Source organism: Myotis nattereri, assembly GCF_964212035.1.
Source record: "Myotis nattereri genome assembly, chromosome: X".
NCBI lineage: Eukaryota > Metazoa > Chordata > Mammalia > Chiroptera > Vespertilionidae > Myotis > Myotis nattereri.
The window spans coordinates 36,925,791-36,940,010 of record NC_138078.1 but is presented as its reverse complement, the minus strand read 5'-3'; positions in this window follow the sequence as shown (position 1 = coordinate 36,940,010).

Genomic DNA, 14,220 nt, shown 5'->3' with positions numbered 1-14,220 from the left:
CCTTGTGGGCGTTTTGCACAGTCTTATTGTAGTTATGCCTTGATTGTTGTAGGATCACTGGGAGGAATTGACCTCCAGGCCAATTGGCAGTGAGAATCAGCTGTGTCTGCAGTGGGAGAACTTCTGTGCTGAAGACACCCTTCTGGGGCAAGACTTGCTTCAGTGGGGTTTTGGTGCTCACTGAGTCTGCACCCTGAGTGTGTCCCTTATGGATCTGAGGAGTTGTAATCTGTATGGTCCCCCTCTGACCACTGGGTACACTGGCTCTTGGATCTAAGGAGGTGCTAATTTAGCCTCTGCCTGAGGTTACACAGCAGGAGCTATGAAGAGAACTGCAGATTCCCCTTCCTTTTTAGAGTTTGGAGGTACCCTGATGAGGCCCAGCTGTGAAGCAATGCAAGCCGCTGTGGGGCCTTGGGCCTTCTCTTGGAAGTTCTGGGTCTGTCTGGCCCAGCTGCAGTTAGGTAATTTTCAGGTTACAAAGGGCTGGGGCATTCATATGCAAAAGCCTCTGCTGCAGCCTGGGTGGGGCGGGGTCTCAGGGAAACAAAGGGCGGAGCAAACATCTATGGCGGATTCTCAGCCCTGCCCTAAGGGGCCTCGCATCTCAGTGTCCCAGTAATTGCTGCAAGCACCTCTGAGGGAAAGCCGACCTCAAGTTCCGAGTTCTGCCCGCTGCCAGACAGTCTAGTTTCTCCCCGTATGAGTCCTGGGTCCCCAGAGACTTCCCGGAACCAGAGTTCAGAGCAGTTGGGAGCTTGTGACTCCCTCCCGATTAAAAAAGACAGCCGCGTCCTCAGGTGCCAGCCCCTTACCACACTCTCAAGCCTCCGTACCTCTGCACTTTACTTCCGCAGCTCCTCTGGCTCTCAGTGTGCTTTTCTTTCCTTCTAGTTGTAGAATTTCCACTCAGCCAGCTTTCCTGTAGATCTGGATGATGTCCGCTTTGTCTTTATATTGTTTTTCTGACGTTGTTGTGGGAGGCAGCAATTTCCCGGTGTTTATCTATGCTGTCATCTTAGTTTCCTGGCCTGAATTTCAACATGCATGGATAAGTATCCTTCAGCAAAATATTTGCAATATCCAAGGGGTCATTACTATTTTCCACATACCTATCTCTGGATACCACTCATATTTATTTCATATTATTACTGGTGGTTGATTCAGACCTGGTAGAAGATGTGCGATTACGGTGTTAACGGTAAATTATAAGCAGGAAAGGAGATTTTTTCCAAGTTGTCACATTCATTTTATTTTGTTTTGAATTTTTCAATTGTGAGTGGGAGACAAAAATATTAAAAAGATGCTAGAAATGTTATTTAAACCTATTAAATTAAATAATTTTTTTTAAAAAATCTGATTTTAGTAGTTTGTTCTTATTCAAGGCACTATAAATTTCTTAAGACCTTTTTATCAGATATACTTTACATACCATAATGTTCACTGTTTTAATTGTACAATTCAATGAGTTTTAGTATACTAGCATGTGCAGTTGTGCATCAATTACCATAATCTAATTATAGAACATTTTCATGACTTCCGACAAAAGCGCCATTAGCACTCCCCCACCCTTTCCACCCAAACCCTAAGTAGTCACTAATCTACTTTCTGTCTCTGTAGATTTGCCTATTCTGGACATTTTATATAAATTAAATCATACAATATATGGCCTTTTTTGACTGGCTTTTTCCATTTGCCATAATATTTTTCAGTTCATTCATGCTGTAGTTATGTATTAGTACTTCATCCCCTTTAATGATTCAATAATATTCCATTGTATGAGTATATAACGTTTTCTTTCTTTATTAACCAGTTGATAAGCATTTGGGTCATTTTTACTTTTTGCTTATTATGAATGATTACTGCTGTAAACTTTTGTGTAAAACTTTTTGGGTAGACATACATTTTCCATTCTCGTGGGTATATACCTTGGAGTATAATTGGCAGAATATGATAACTCTCTAACTTTTTGAGGAACTGTCAAACTATTGTTTCAAAGCAGCTGCACAGTTTTACATTCTGATCAGCACTGTATGAGGGTTCTAATTACTCCACATCCTCACAAATAACATATCAATATTTATTATGTTTTTTATTATAGTTATCGTAGTGGATGGAAAGTATCCCATTGTGGTTTTGATATGCAGTTTCCTAGTGACTAATGATGTTGATCAACTTTTCATTGCTTATTAGCCATTTGCTTATGTTCTTTGGAGGAATATTTCTTCACATCCCTTGTCCTTTTTTTAAATTGGGTTGTTCATCTTTTATTGCTGAGATGTAAAAGTTCTCTCTATATATATTCTGGATGTTAGGTCCTTACCAGATATATGATTTGTAACTATTTTCTCCCATTCTGTGATCTATCTTTTCACTTTCCTGATAATGTCCTTTGAAGCATCAAAGTGGTTAATTTTGATAAAGTCCAATTTTTCTATTTTTGGGGGTTGCTTGCTGTTTAGGTGTCTTATCTAAGAAATTATTGCCTAATCTAATGTGATAAATATTTGTACTTACATTTTCATCAGCGTTTTATAATTTTACCTTTTAGCTTTAAGTCTTTGATCCATTTTGAGTTAATTTTTGTATGTGGTTTGATATAGTGGTCTAAGTTCATTCTTTTACATGTGGATGTCCAGTTGTCACACCACGATTTATTGTAAGAACTATTTTTTCCCCATTGTTGTTTTGGCATCATTGTCAAAAATTAATTGATCATAGATGTATGTCTGATTTCTGAACTTTAAATTATATTCCACTGTTTTATGTCTATCTTTGTCAGTATCAAATCTTATAGTAGTTTTTAGTAAGCCTTGAAATTGGGGCGTGTGAGTTTTCCAACTTTATTTTTTTCAGAATTGTTTTGGCTAGTCTGAGTCCCTTGCATTCTCATGTGAGTTTATGATGTTTCTGGGCGGGGGGTGGGGGGGGGGAGAGCCAGTTGGAATTTTGCTAGACAAATCTGTATATCAATTTGGCCATATTGCCATTTTAATATTATGTCTTCCAAACCATGAACATGGGATTTATTTCCATTTATTTAGGTTATCTTTAATTTCATTCAACTTTTTTGTGATTTCCACTGTACAAGCCCTTTATGTCTATTATTAAACATATTCCTAAACGTTTTATTCTTTTTAATGTTATTGTAAATTGAACTGCTTTCTTGATTGTGTTTTTATATTTGTCACCAATAGTGTGTAAGAATATAACTAATGTTTGCATATTGGATCATGTGTCATGCAAACTTGTTGCACTTATTCATTTGTTTTAATAGCTTTTACATGTATTATTTTAAGATTTTCAATATGGAAAATAATGTAATGTGCAAATAGAGATAATTTTACTTCTTCATTTCCACTCTGGATGCCTTTTATTTATTTACTAGAGGCCCATTGCAGGAAGATTCCTGCAAGAATAGGGCTTCCTCGGGCCTATTCCTGCAAGAATAGGGCTTCCTGAGACTGGAGCAAAGCAGGGAAGGGAGCAAAGCCCACCAAGGCAGGCTTCGTTCCCTTCTCCACTGCCTCGCTCCCTCCCTTTGCCACTTCGCCCTCGGCTTTCTCCCTTATCTGCTGCTTTGCTCCTACGCCAGGTCACGGATCCCAGGCCTGGATCCTGCGGGCAGCATCAGGCGCTGCCGGCCCCGCCTGCAGTGTGCAAATTTAATGGCCATCTTTGTTGCTTACTCTTCTGATTGGCTGATGGGTGTAGCAAAGGTATGGTCAATTAGCATCTTTGTCTTTTATTATTGTAGATTTCTCTTAACTACCCATGTTAGGATCTCCAGGACAATGTTCAATAAAAGTAGAGAGAGCAGAAATCCTATCTTGTTCTTGAACATAAAGAACAAGTATTAAGTATTTATCTATTGAGTATGATATTAACTGTTTTTTATAGATGCCCTTTATCAGGTTGAGTAAGTTCCCTTCTTTTCCTTGTTTGCAACATGTTTTTATCACGATTAGTTGAATTTTGATAGACTATTTTTCTAATTGTAGTAACAAGATCATGTAGTTTTTTCCAATTTAAATTTTTTATTGTTGAGAGTTACATATGGGTAGGGGAGGCTGGGGGAAGGCCAATGGAGAAAAAAGGAAACATATGTATTACTATTTGTAATACTTGAAACAATAAAATAAAATTAAAAAAAGGAAAGTTACATATATCTCCTTTTCCCCCATTGACCTCTCCCTGGGTGCTCCCATCCCCCAGCACATGCCCTCATCCCCCTACTGTCTGTGTTCATTGGTTATACTTATATGCATGCATACAAGTCCTTTGGCTGATCTCTTACCCTCTATGTAGTTTTGTTTTATTCTATTAACTAGAGTCCTGGTGCACAAAAATTTGTGCACTTGGGGGGGGGTGTCCCTCAGCACGGCCTGTGCCCTCTCTCAGTCTGGGACCCCTCGGGGGATGACCACTTGCTGGCTTAAGCCTGCTCCCCAGGGGATGGGGCCTAAGCTGGCAGTCAGACATCCCTCTGGCAGTCCGGGAGCCCTCAGGGGATGTCCACTTGCCAGCGAGGAGCAGGCCTAAGCTGCAGTTGGACATCCTTAGTGCTGCTGAGGAGGCGGGAGAGGCTCCCACCACCACCGCTGTACTGGCAGCCATCAGTCTGGCTTGCGGCTGAGCAGACCTCCCCCTGTGGGAGTGCACTGACCACTAGGGGGCAGCTCCTGCATTGAGCATCTGCCCCCTGGTGGTCAGTGTGTGTCATAGTAACCAGTCATTCCCAGTCGTTCTGCTGTTAAATTCAATTTGCATATTACCCTTTTATTATATAGGAGTGCCTGGCCAGCCTGGGTGAGGGGCTGATGGCTGTTTGTAGGGTGGCCACAGCCTCCAGCCACCCAAGCTCCCAGTGGAGGCTGGCTGGAAGAAGGTATCTGGGATTTATTTGTCTTCTATAATTGAAACTTTGTTGCCATGAGTGGAGGCCACAGCCAGCTGAGGGCAGGTGGGAAGCTTGGCTTCCTCCATTGCCTGGGCAACCAAGCCTCCTTCTTGCTCCAGTTCCATGGCTGCCAGCTGCTATCTTGGTTAGGTTAGTTGCTCTGATTGGCTGGTGGGTGTGGCTTGGGGCATAGCGAAGGTACAGTCAATTAGCATCTTTTCTTTTATTAGTGTAGATATGGTGCATTACCCCAATTGATTTTAGATTTTAAACCAAACAGCTTCCCTGGGATAAATCTCACTTGATCATGGTGTATTGTCTGTATGTTTTTATATGTTACTGGATTTGGTTTGGTAGTATTATTTTTCTTTATTGATTAAGGTATTACATATGTGTCCTTATTCCCCCATTGTCTACCTCCCTAACCCCCACTCATGCCCTCAGGTTTACTAGTATTTTTGATATCTTTACCTATACTCAAAGAACGTTGGTCTGTACTTTTCTTGATATCTTTGCCACATTTTGGAATCCATGTAATACTGGCCTCATAGAATGAGTTGGAAAGTATTCATTTTTCTTTTATTTTCTGCAATGGTTTTTGAAGGGTTAATATTAATTTTTCTTTAAATATTTGGTAGAATTCACCAGTGAAACTAGGACTGGGGTTTACTTTATGGAATGTTTTAAAATAATGAATTCAATTTATTTATTTGTTGTCTTAGTGCAGGCTGCTATAACACAAATACCATAGACTGGATGGTTTAAAAAAGCAAACAATTCTGGAAGCTGAAAAGTCCAAGATCAATGTGCTGGCAGATTCAGTATCTGGTGAGGGCCATCTTCCTAGCTTGCAGATGGCCATCTTCTTATTGTTATCCTCACATGGCAGGAGAGAGCAAGCTCTAGTCTCTTTGCCTTCTTTTAAGGACACTAATCCCATAATGGGGCTATATTCTTATGACCTCATCTAAACGTAATTACCTTCCAAAACTCCAATCTTTTAATATCATCCCATTTGGGGTTATAGCTTCAACATATGAATTTCCAGGTGGGGGAGGGTGGAGACACAGCCATGCAGTTCATAACATTTGTTATAGGTCTATCCAGATTTTCTATTTATTCTTAGTTTTACAAGTTTGAGTTTTCCAGAAATTTTTCCACTTCATGTGTGTCATCTAATTTGTTTGCATGCAGTTTGTTGTGGGCTGAATTTTGTCCCCCATATGCTGAGGTTCTAATCCTAAATATGACTGTCTTAGGAGACAGGGTCTTTAAAGAGGCAACTAAGGTTAAATTAGGTCATAAGGGTGTGGCCCTCACTCAATATGATTGATGTCCTCATAAGAAAACAGATCAAGCAAGTACACTCACAGAGAAGAGGCCAGGTGAGGAAATGGCAAGAATGCTGCTGCCTGCAACCAAGGAGAGACCCTCAGAAGACTCCAACTCTGCCATCTTAGATCCCTTTGATTTTAGTAATTGGAATCTAGCTTTATTTTCTTCTTAGTGAGGTTAAAGGTTTGTTAAAGGTTTGTCAATTTTGTTGATATTTTCATAGAGCCAATTTTTTGTTTCATTAATATACTGTTACTTTTCTAGTCTATTTCCACTCTATTTTTTATTATTTTCTTTCTTCTGCTTGCTTTGGGTTTAGTTTGCTCTTTTTCTAATTTCCTAAGATGGAAGGTTAGGTTATTGATTTGAAAGCTTTCTCCCTTTTTTTATATAGCTGTTTACATCTATCAATTTACCTTTGAGCACTGCCTTTACTCATCTCATAACTTTTGGCGTATTAGTTCATCTTTATTCAAACAATGTATTTTCTGATTTCCTGTGGAGAGCGGCTACAGTGTTTGGACAGGTTCAAGCCTTGGACTGATGAGAGGGCACAGTCCTCTCATTGCCATGTGCAAGTCCCAGCTTGGAGGGCAGGGCCCTCCCAGCACAATTGTAGCCAACAGCTGTAGTTGTGAGCTTGAACCTATGGTCCCAACACGTGGCCCCACGTGCCTGAGTGATGTGGGCTTGAGAGAGTTCAGGTGCATGCAGTTGAGTAGATCGAAACCCATGAGAATGTTGTAAACATCTTGACCATGCCCTTACTTTGCCTCGTGGAATCTGGCTATAAAGTAAAGACACGATTTGTAGTCCGTGGCACTGTCTCTCTCCATCAGAGAGGGCAGCGTTCCACTGAGACCCAGCTTTCTTCTCTTGTCTGTCTTTTCTCAATCCTTCACCACCCCCACTCAGGCTCACCGAACCTGGCAATGCTGGCGTGGCACAATTTCCTTTTTTTTTTTTTTGGTTATTGGTATTTAAGAGAGCATTGTTTAGCATCCCCATAATTGTAAATTTTCCAATTTCCCCATTGGTGGTTCCCAATTTCATTCCACTATAGTGCGAGAATATACTCTGCATAATCTCAATCCTTTTAAATCTAACAAAACTTGTTTTATGGCATTGCATAGAGTGTATTCTGGAGAATATCCCATATGCACTTCAGAATGTGTATTCTTGTTATTGGATAGTGTTCCGTAGATGTTAGGTCTTGTTGGATTATAGTGTTCAAGCTTTTTATATCTTTGTTTTTCTTCCTAGTTATTCTACCCATTATTGAAAGTGGGGTATTGAGTCCCCATACATTATTTGTCTATTTATCCCTCCAATTATGTCACTTTTTGCTGCATGTATTCAGAGCTGTTTATGTTTATAATTGTCTTTCTGAAAGATTGACCCTTTTCTTATCAAATAAACTTTGCCTCTAGTTTTTTCCTTGAAGTCTACTTTTACTTATATTTACTATACCTTCTCCACCTTTAGCCATCTGTATAGTTTGTTTTTGTCCAGTATATCTACCCTTTAACTGTATTGTTTAATACATTCACATTTAGTTATTTATATGGTTGTTTACTTCTGCCATTTTGCTTTTTGTTTTCTATGTCTCATTAATGTTTTGTTGGAAACTTATACATTTTAAATAATGTATTGCAACAACTCTGTGTGACCTCCCCCACCCAGGGCTTGTTATTGCTATTTGCTTATTTGTTTAGTTAATGGCTGGATTATTTTAGTGAGGTCTTTCTCCTCCCACAGTGCCAAGAGTCTAATGTTGCTCCTCAGGATGTTTCAGCTCCTGGTATGCCCACAATTATCCTGGGATGACAGAGGTTTGGGAAGGGCTTTCTTGCTCTTTTCTTGACTGCACCCAGCTGTTAAACTCACTAATTACAGTCTTATTACTCAACTGTTTTCAATAGTGCCCTGTGCCATACATTGCTCTACAAACTAAGGTTTTTAAGGTCAGTGTTTGATATTTGTTCTGACATTAGGAGGGCTCTTCCCAAATGTCTTATTCACTGGTTCTCTCCTGCAAATGAGTCTGCCTACAGTTTAGCTTGTTTCTTGTAGCTCCATTCACTTGCCTTTCACCACGCTCTCTATTGTTAAGAGCACTCTTTATTTGAGGCCTTTGGGAAGAGACTAGAAACTGTTTTGTGGCCTGCTTCTTCCTCCAGGAAAAACCTGAGCCAGGTCTCTGGAGCTGGTGGTGGGGACAATGGCAAGCTTCTCTCTGAGTGACACCTTTACTCCAGTTGTTCAGCTTAGAACCACCGCATTATAAGGTGGGGCAAGGGTGATTATAGCCTTAGTCTTCCCTGCCCAGAGCACTAAAGTAGAGCTTCCATTCCATGAGAGGGGCCTGGGCAGAAGAAGGGAGCCCCCATCTGTCAACCACACTCACTGGGACTTAGCTTCAGTAATGAATAGCTAGGGGAAGGGTGAGAAATGCTGATGTCCTGCTCTACCTGAAAGAAAGCCCTTGGCCTGGGAGCTTGCGGGAGAGAGAGCCTGTGCTCCTGGCTACAGCACTGTACAGGGCAGTCTAGGTCTTGGTTCAAACACCATAGATTCCTACAGACTGTTCAAATATGAATAGATTTGTTGTTCTACTTATTTATGTATTCATTGGTTGATGCTTTTATGTGCCCTGACCAGAGATCAAACCCACAACCCTGATGTATTGGGACAATGCTCTAACCAACAGAGCTACCTCGCAGGGGCTAATTGTCTTTTTAAAAAAATAGTTTTCACAAGTTCCACTGAGAAATGAGCTAGTGGAGATCTTCACATTTTCATGATAGAAATCTTTCTAATTACTTTTTTACACTTCCTAAACTGCATTTTATAAGCCTTCCTTTAGGAAAAAATGGCATATTTGTCTCCAAATGAGTAACTTTAATCAGTAGAATATAGGCTTATCAAGATTCTAAGAAAATTAAGCCTCCAATGGAAGTATGTTTTAGAGATTAGGAAGATGCATCAACAAATAAGAAATTTAAAATAATAGAATCACAAGTACCACAGAAATAATTTAGCGATCAAATTCAGCTTTATTCAGCTAAACATAATTGGCACCAAAGCCACTTCAGCAAGTCTCTGACAAAGCTGGTGCTAAAACTAACCCAATTGGGGAGTGACATGTGTAATAAGCAAGGCTTTGGAAAGAGATGAGTGTAAAACCTACCATTTATTAGCAGTGTGATATTGAGCAAGTTTGTTTTCCATACCTCAGCTACCTCATTTGCAAAATGGGGCTAACAATATCTTCCTAATAAGGTTGATCTCACAAGAAAAATAACCACTATTACTACTACAGCAAATCTGACATTAAAATTTCACCAACAATCCCTTGTAATCACCCTACTACTAAAAAGCAAAACTTATGTGGGGCTTTCCCTAACCTGTTTCTGAGGCTGTTGTGCTTGAAAAGTATGACACCCAAACTCTGGAAACTAGGGAATTTCATTCCTCATTAACTCTCCAAACCCCATTCCTCTCTGTCCTCTAGTTATTTTAGGAAGAGCTCTGTATTTTAGGAAGAACTTTTAGTTCCCCTTTAGCTATCCTTTCTTCCCTTACCCTCTACTATCACCACAATACCTTACCCCAGTCTAGGCTACTTCCATCTAAATGCAGATGGTCAAGCATACTGACCAAAAAAAGAATGGTGTCCAACCACAGCAAAAACTCCAATCTGCCGAAACCGGTTTGGCTCAGTGGATAGAGCGTCTGCTTGCGGACTGAAAGGTCCCGGGTTCGATTCCAGTCAAGGGCATGTACCTGGGTTGCGGGCACATCCCCAGTAGGAGATGTGCAGGAGGCAGCTGATCGATGTTTCTCTCTCATCGATTTCTCTCTATCTCTCTCCCTTCCTCTCTGTAAAAAATCAATAAAATATATTAAATAAAAAGATTAAAAAAAACCAAAACTCCAATCTATATTTCTAAGTTATAGTCTCCAAATACAAAGATTTGTGTAGGGCCGAAACCGGTTTGGCTCAGTGGATAGAGCGTCGGCCTGTGGACTGAAGGGTCCCAGGTTTGATTCCGGTCAAGGGCATGTACCTGGGTTGCGGGCATATCCCCAGTAGGAGATGTGCAGGAGGCAGTTGATCGATGTTTCTCTCTCATCGATGTTTCTAACTCTCTATCTCTCTCCCTTCCTCTCTGTAAAAAATCAATAAAAAAAATTAAAAACAACAAAGATTTGTGTAGGTATAATCAGTTAGCCAAACCTGACTTGCTTTATCTACCTTTGAAAAATAAACTCTCTTATTTTAAAGGCTGAAATAAAGCAGAACTGATTTATTAGAAATAAGGTGGCAAGACCAGAGAAAATTAAGATAATCCATTTCTGTCTGATCTTTACATCAATCTTTGTTGACAGAACACCTGGAGCCTTATCTGTTAGAAACTAACATTTCTGATCCTTGGATGACGATCAGAATGAGTGGAAGGTGCACAGCTGGTGTGGCACGGTGGCAGAGCATCGACCTATGAACCAGTAGGTCATGGTTCAATCCCCGGTCAGGGCACACGCCCAGGTTGCAGGCTTGATCCCCAGTAGAGGGCATGCAGGAGGCAGCCGATCAATGTTTCACTCTCATTGAAGTTTCTCTCTCTCTCTGAACTCAATACAAAAATATTTTTTAAAAAAAGGATGAGTGGAAGGTGATTAGAAAAGATGGCATTGTGAAATATGAATAAAATCAATGTAAATGCCATGAACCAAATTCAACTTGGTCAGTCTTAATGGCTTTTCAAAGCCCATTGAAAAACCCCATTCCTTAAAAGTAGAGAGGAGAAATCCACCATGTAACAACACATGAGTCCTTAGTTAAATTACTTGAATATTTTCCCACTAATAATCATATATACTATAACAGACTTGTTATAAAATTCAAATTACCAGGGTTTCAAATTCAGTTTTACTGTATTTATGGAGTTACTCAAACCCCACTATCACACTGCTCTGAAGTCTTAGTTAGGAAAAGAAGTCCAAATCATTAAAATGATACCAAAGAATAACTGGCATAAGAAAGTCGAAACACTAAATGTTTTATTTGTGAAATGGTCTTATTTTCCCTGGATATTTCTGATTTGGGGCCATTTTTAAAAATGAGGGTGCAAAGGAAGAGTGACAAATTAAACAAGTAAAACTAAGAGGTAGTGTTAGACGCACTGCTCAATACCAGAGAGGTGTTACTGGACAGCCCCCTGAGTTAGAGGGGGTTGTCCCCAACCTCGATTCTTCTCTTTGTGTTGTGATGAAGTCAATTTTATAAACACAAGCATGCACCTTTATTAAACAAGCAAGGAAATCTATACATCTGGCAATCCAAGAGTTGGGTGGGGGTCTGTCTATAGGTCTCAAAATTGCTCTGCTGAATATTTTTCTATAGATTCTCAAGGTCCCATTTTACTTTGCTGTGGCCTTCCTAGAATTCACAAGAAGTACCTTGTAATTTTATCTTGCCAAGTCTTGAGACTGCTGGCTTCTCTACTTAAGGAGTAAAACTGCCCCCTTTCCCCCCCCCCCTCTCCCCCTCCCTTTCTGCAGTCTCTCCTTAGGGAGGATTTTAATCATTTGCTCTCAAGTGTCCTTGGCTGGGAAAGATAATGGCTTGTTATTTACGAACTAGATGCTAATTGCCCACACTGTTTGGCCTTGTTTAAACTTTTTATCGCAGTTTCCCTACTCCACTTGCCCTGGAATTTTCCTAGCTTTTCACTGCCCTGTAAGAGTACTTCAAAGAATGTTTTAAAACTCTCCCCCCACCCCAACAAAGAAAAAAAGAAACAAAAACAAAAACTTTCCAAAACAAGAACCCTGAACTAAGTTAAACTCATGGGTTAAGCCAGGAACCCTGAAGCACTCTCTGAGAACTGTACCTGAAACCCATTAAACTCAGAAAGGGAAAAAGTTCTAGATTTTGCAACTGGCAAGAGAACATACATAGCATGTAGAAAATAGCAATAACTGATAAGTTTTGTATCATGCACTGTAAAGCACACCTGTGTACATTATTAGCAGAACTAATCTAGGAAGATAGGAGTAAATTCTCTACATTTTTCTTGGGCATTTACCCTTGTGTCAGTTTGCATAAGAAATTAACTTGAAGAGCTCCATTCATTTTTCTACTTCCAAACCCCATACCTTTAAAAATTTCAGCTCCTAACTAACATCTCCCTAAAGTACTGTGAGGTATAAAGATCCACACCTCAATGTCCTCTTTTTAAATGATTTTAGCCAGAATCAAAAGGAAATGTGACCTTCAAGATACACATGCCTGATTTTGGAGTCCATTTCATGGAGAATGGAAGGAGGAAAATGGAACCAAAAACATCCCACTAATCCTATCTAATAAAAGAGAAACATGGTAATTGGCATACGACCGCTACCCTTCCCATTGGCTAATCAGGGCGATATGCAAATTAACTGCCAGCCAAGATGGCGGCCGGCAGCCAGGCAGCTTGAAACTAACATGAGGCTTGCTTGCTTCAATGATGGAGGAAACCAACATTCCCCGCCTGCCTTGCCGGCCTCTGAACCTGCAGTTTGAACATTGTAACAAATATAGAAGCTAAAAAAAACCCCAGAAACCTGCTTTCAGTGAGCCGGGATCTCAGAGCTGGAGTTGATACAGAATTTCTATTATAGAACCTAAACAAACCAGATACCTGCTTTCAGCAGCTGAGGCCTCAGAGCTGGAGCCAAGCCTCAGAGCTAAAGCTGGCCCAGAATAAAAAAAGAAAAAGAAAAAAGGAGCAGTTGGGAGCTTCAGTCCCAGCCTGAAAACAGCCCTCAGCCCCTCACCCAGACTGGACAGGCACCCCAGTGGGGACCCCCACCCTGAAGGGTGTGTGACCAGCTGCAAACAGCCATCATCCCCTCACCCAGGCTGGCCAGGCACACCAGTGGGGACCCCCACCCTGATCCAGGACACCCTTCAGGGCAAACCAGCCAGCCCCCACCCATGCACCAGGCCTCTATTCTATATAGTAAAAGGGTAATATGCCTCCCGGCACCGGGATCAGCGTGATAGGGGGCAGCGCCCAAACCCCCTGATCGCCTTGTGGCTCTGTGTGTGACTGGGGGCGGGGTCACAACCTCCCTATCAGCCCTGCTCTGTTCCTGACAGGGGAAAGTGCCCCAACCCCCTGATCAGCCCTGCTCTGTGCCTGATAGGGGTGAGCTCCCCACCCCCCTGATCGCCCTGCGGCTCTGTGTGTGACAGGGTGCGGCACCCCAAGCCCCCCACCCCACGGGCCCTACTCTGTGTGTGACGGGGTAGAGCCATAACCTCCCCATCGGACCTGCCCTGTGTGAGAGTGGTGGCGCCCCAACCCCCTGATGGGTCCTGCTCTGTGCGTGACCGAGGGAGCTCCCCAACCCTCTGATGGGCCCTGCTCTGTGCGTGACAGTGGGTGGCCCTGCTCTGTGCGTGACGGGGGGAGCTCCCCAACCCCCTGATGGGTCCTGCTCTGTGCGTGACCGGGGGAGCTCCCCAACCCCCTGATCGACCCTCTCTGCGCGTGACAGGGTATGGAGCCCCAACCCCCTGATCCGCCCTGCTCTGTGTGTGACAGGGGGCAGTGCCCCAACTCCCCTATCGGCTCTACTCTGTGATTGACAGGGGGGAGCTCCCCAACCCCCTGTGGGGCCCTGCTCTGTGCATGACAGGGGGGAGCTCCCCAACCCCCCTGATGGGCCCTGCTCTGTGTGTGACAGGGGGTGGTGCTGCAACCTCCCCATCGAACCTGCCTTGAGTGTGACAGGGGGCGGTGCCCCAACCCCCCAATCGGCCCTGCTCTGAGCCTGACAAGGGGCTGCACCTAGGGATTAGGTCTGCCCTCTGCCACCCCGGGAGCAGGCCTAAGCCAGCAGGTCGTTATCTCCCGAGGGGTCCCAGACTGCGAGAGGGCACAGGCTGGGCTGAGGGACCCCCCTCCCCTCCAAGTGTACAAATTTTTGTGCAC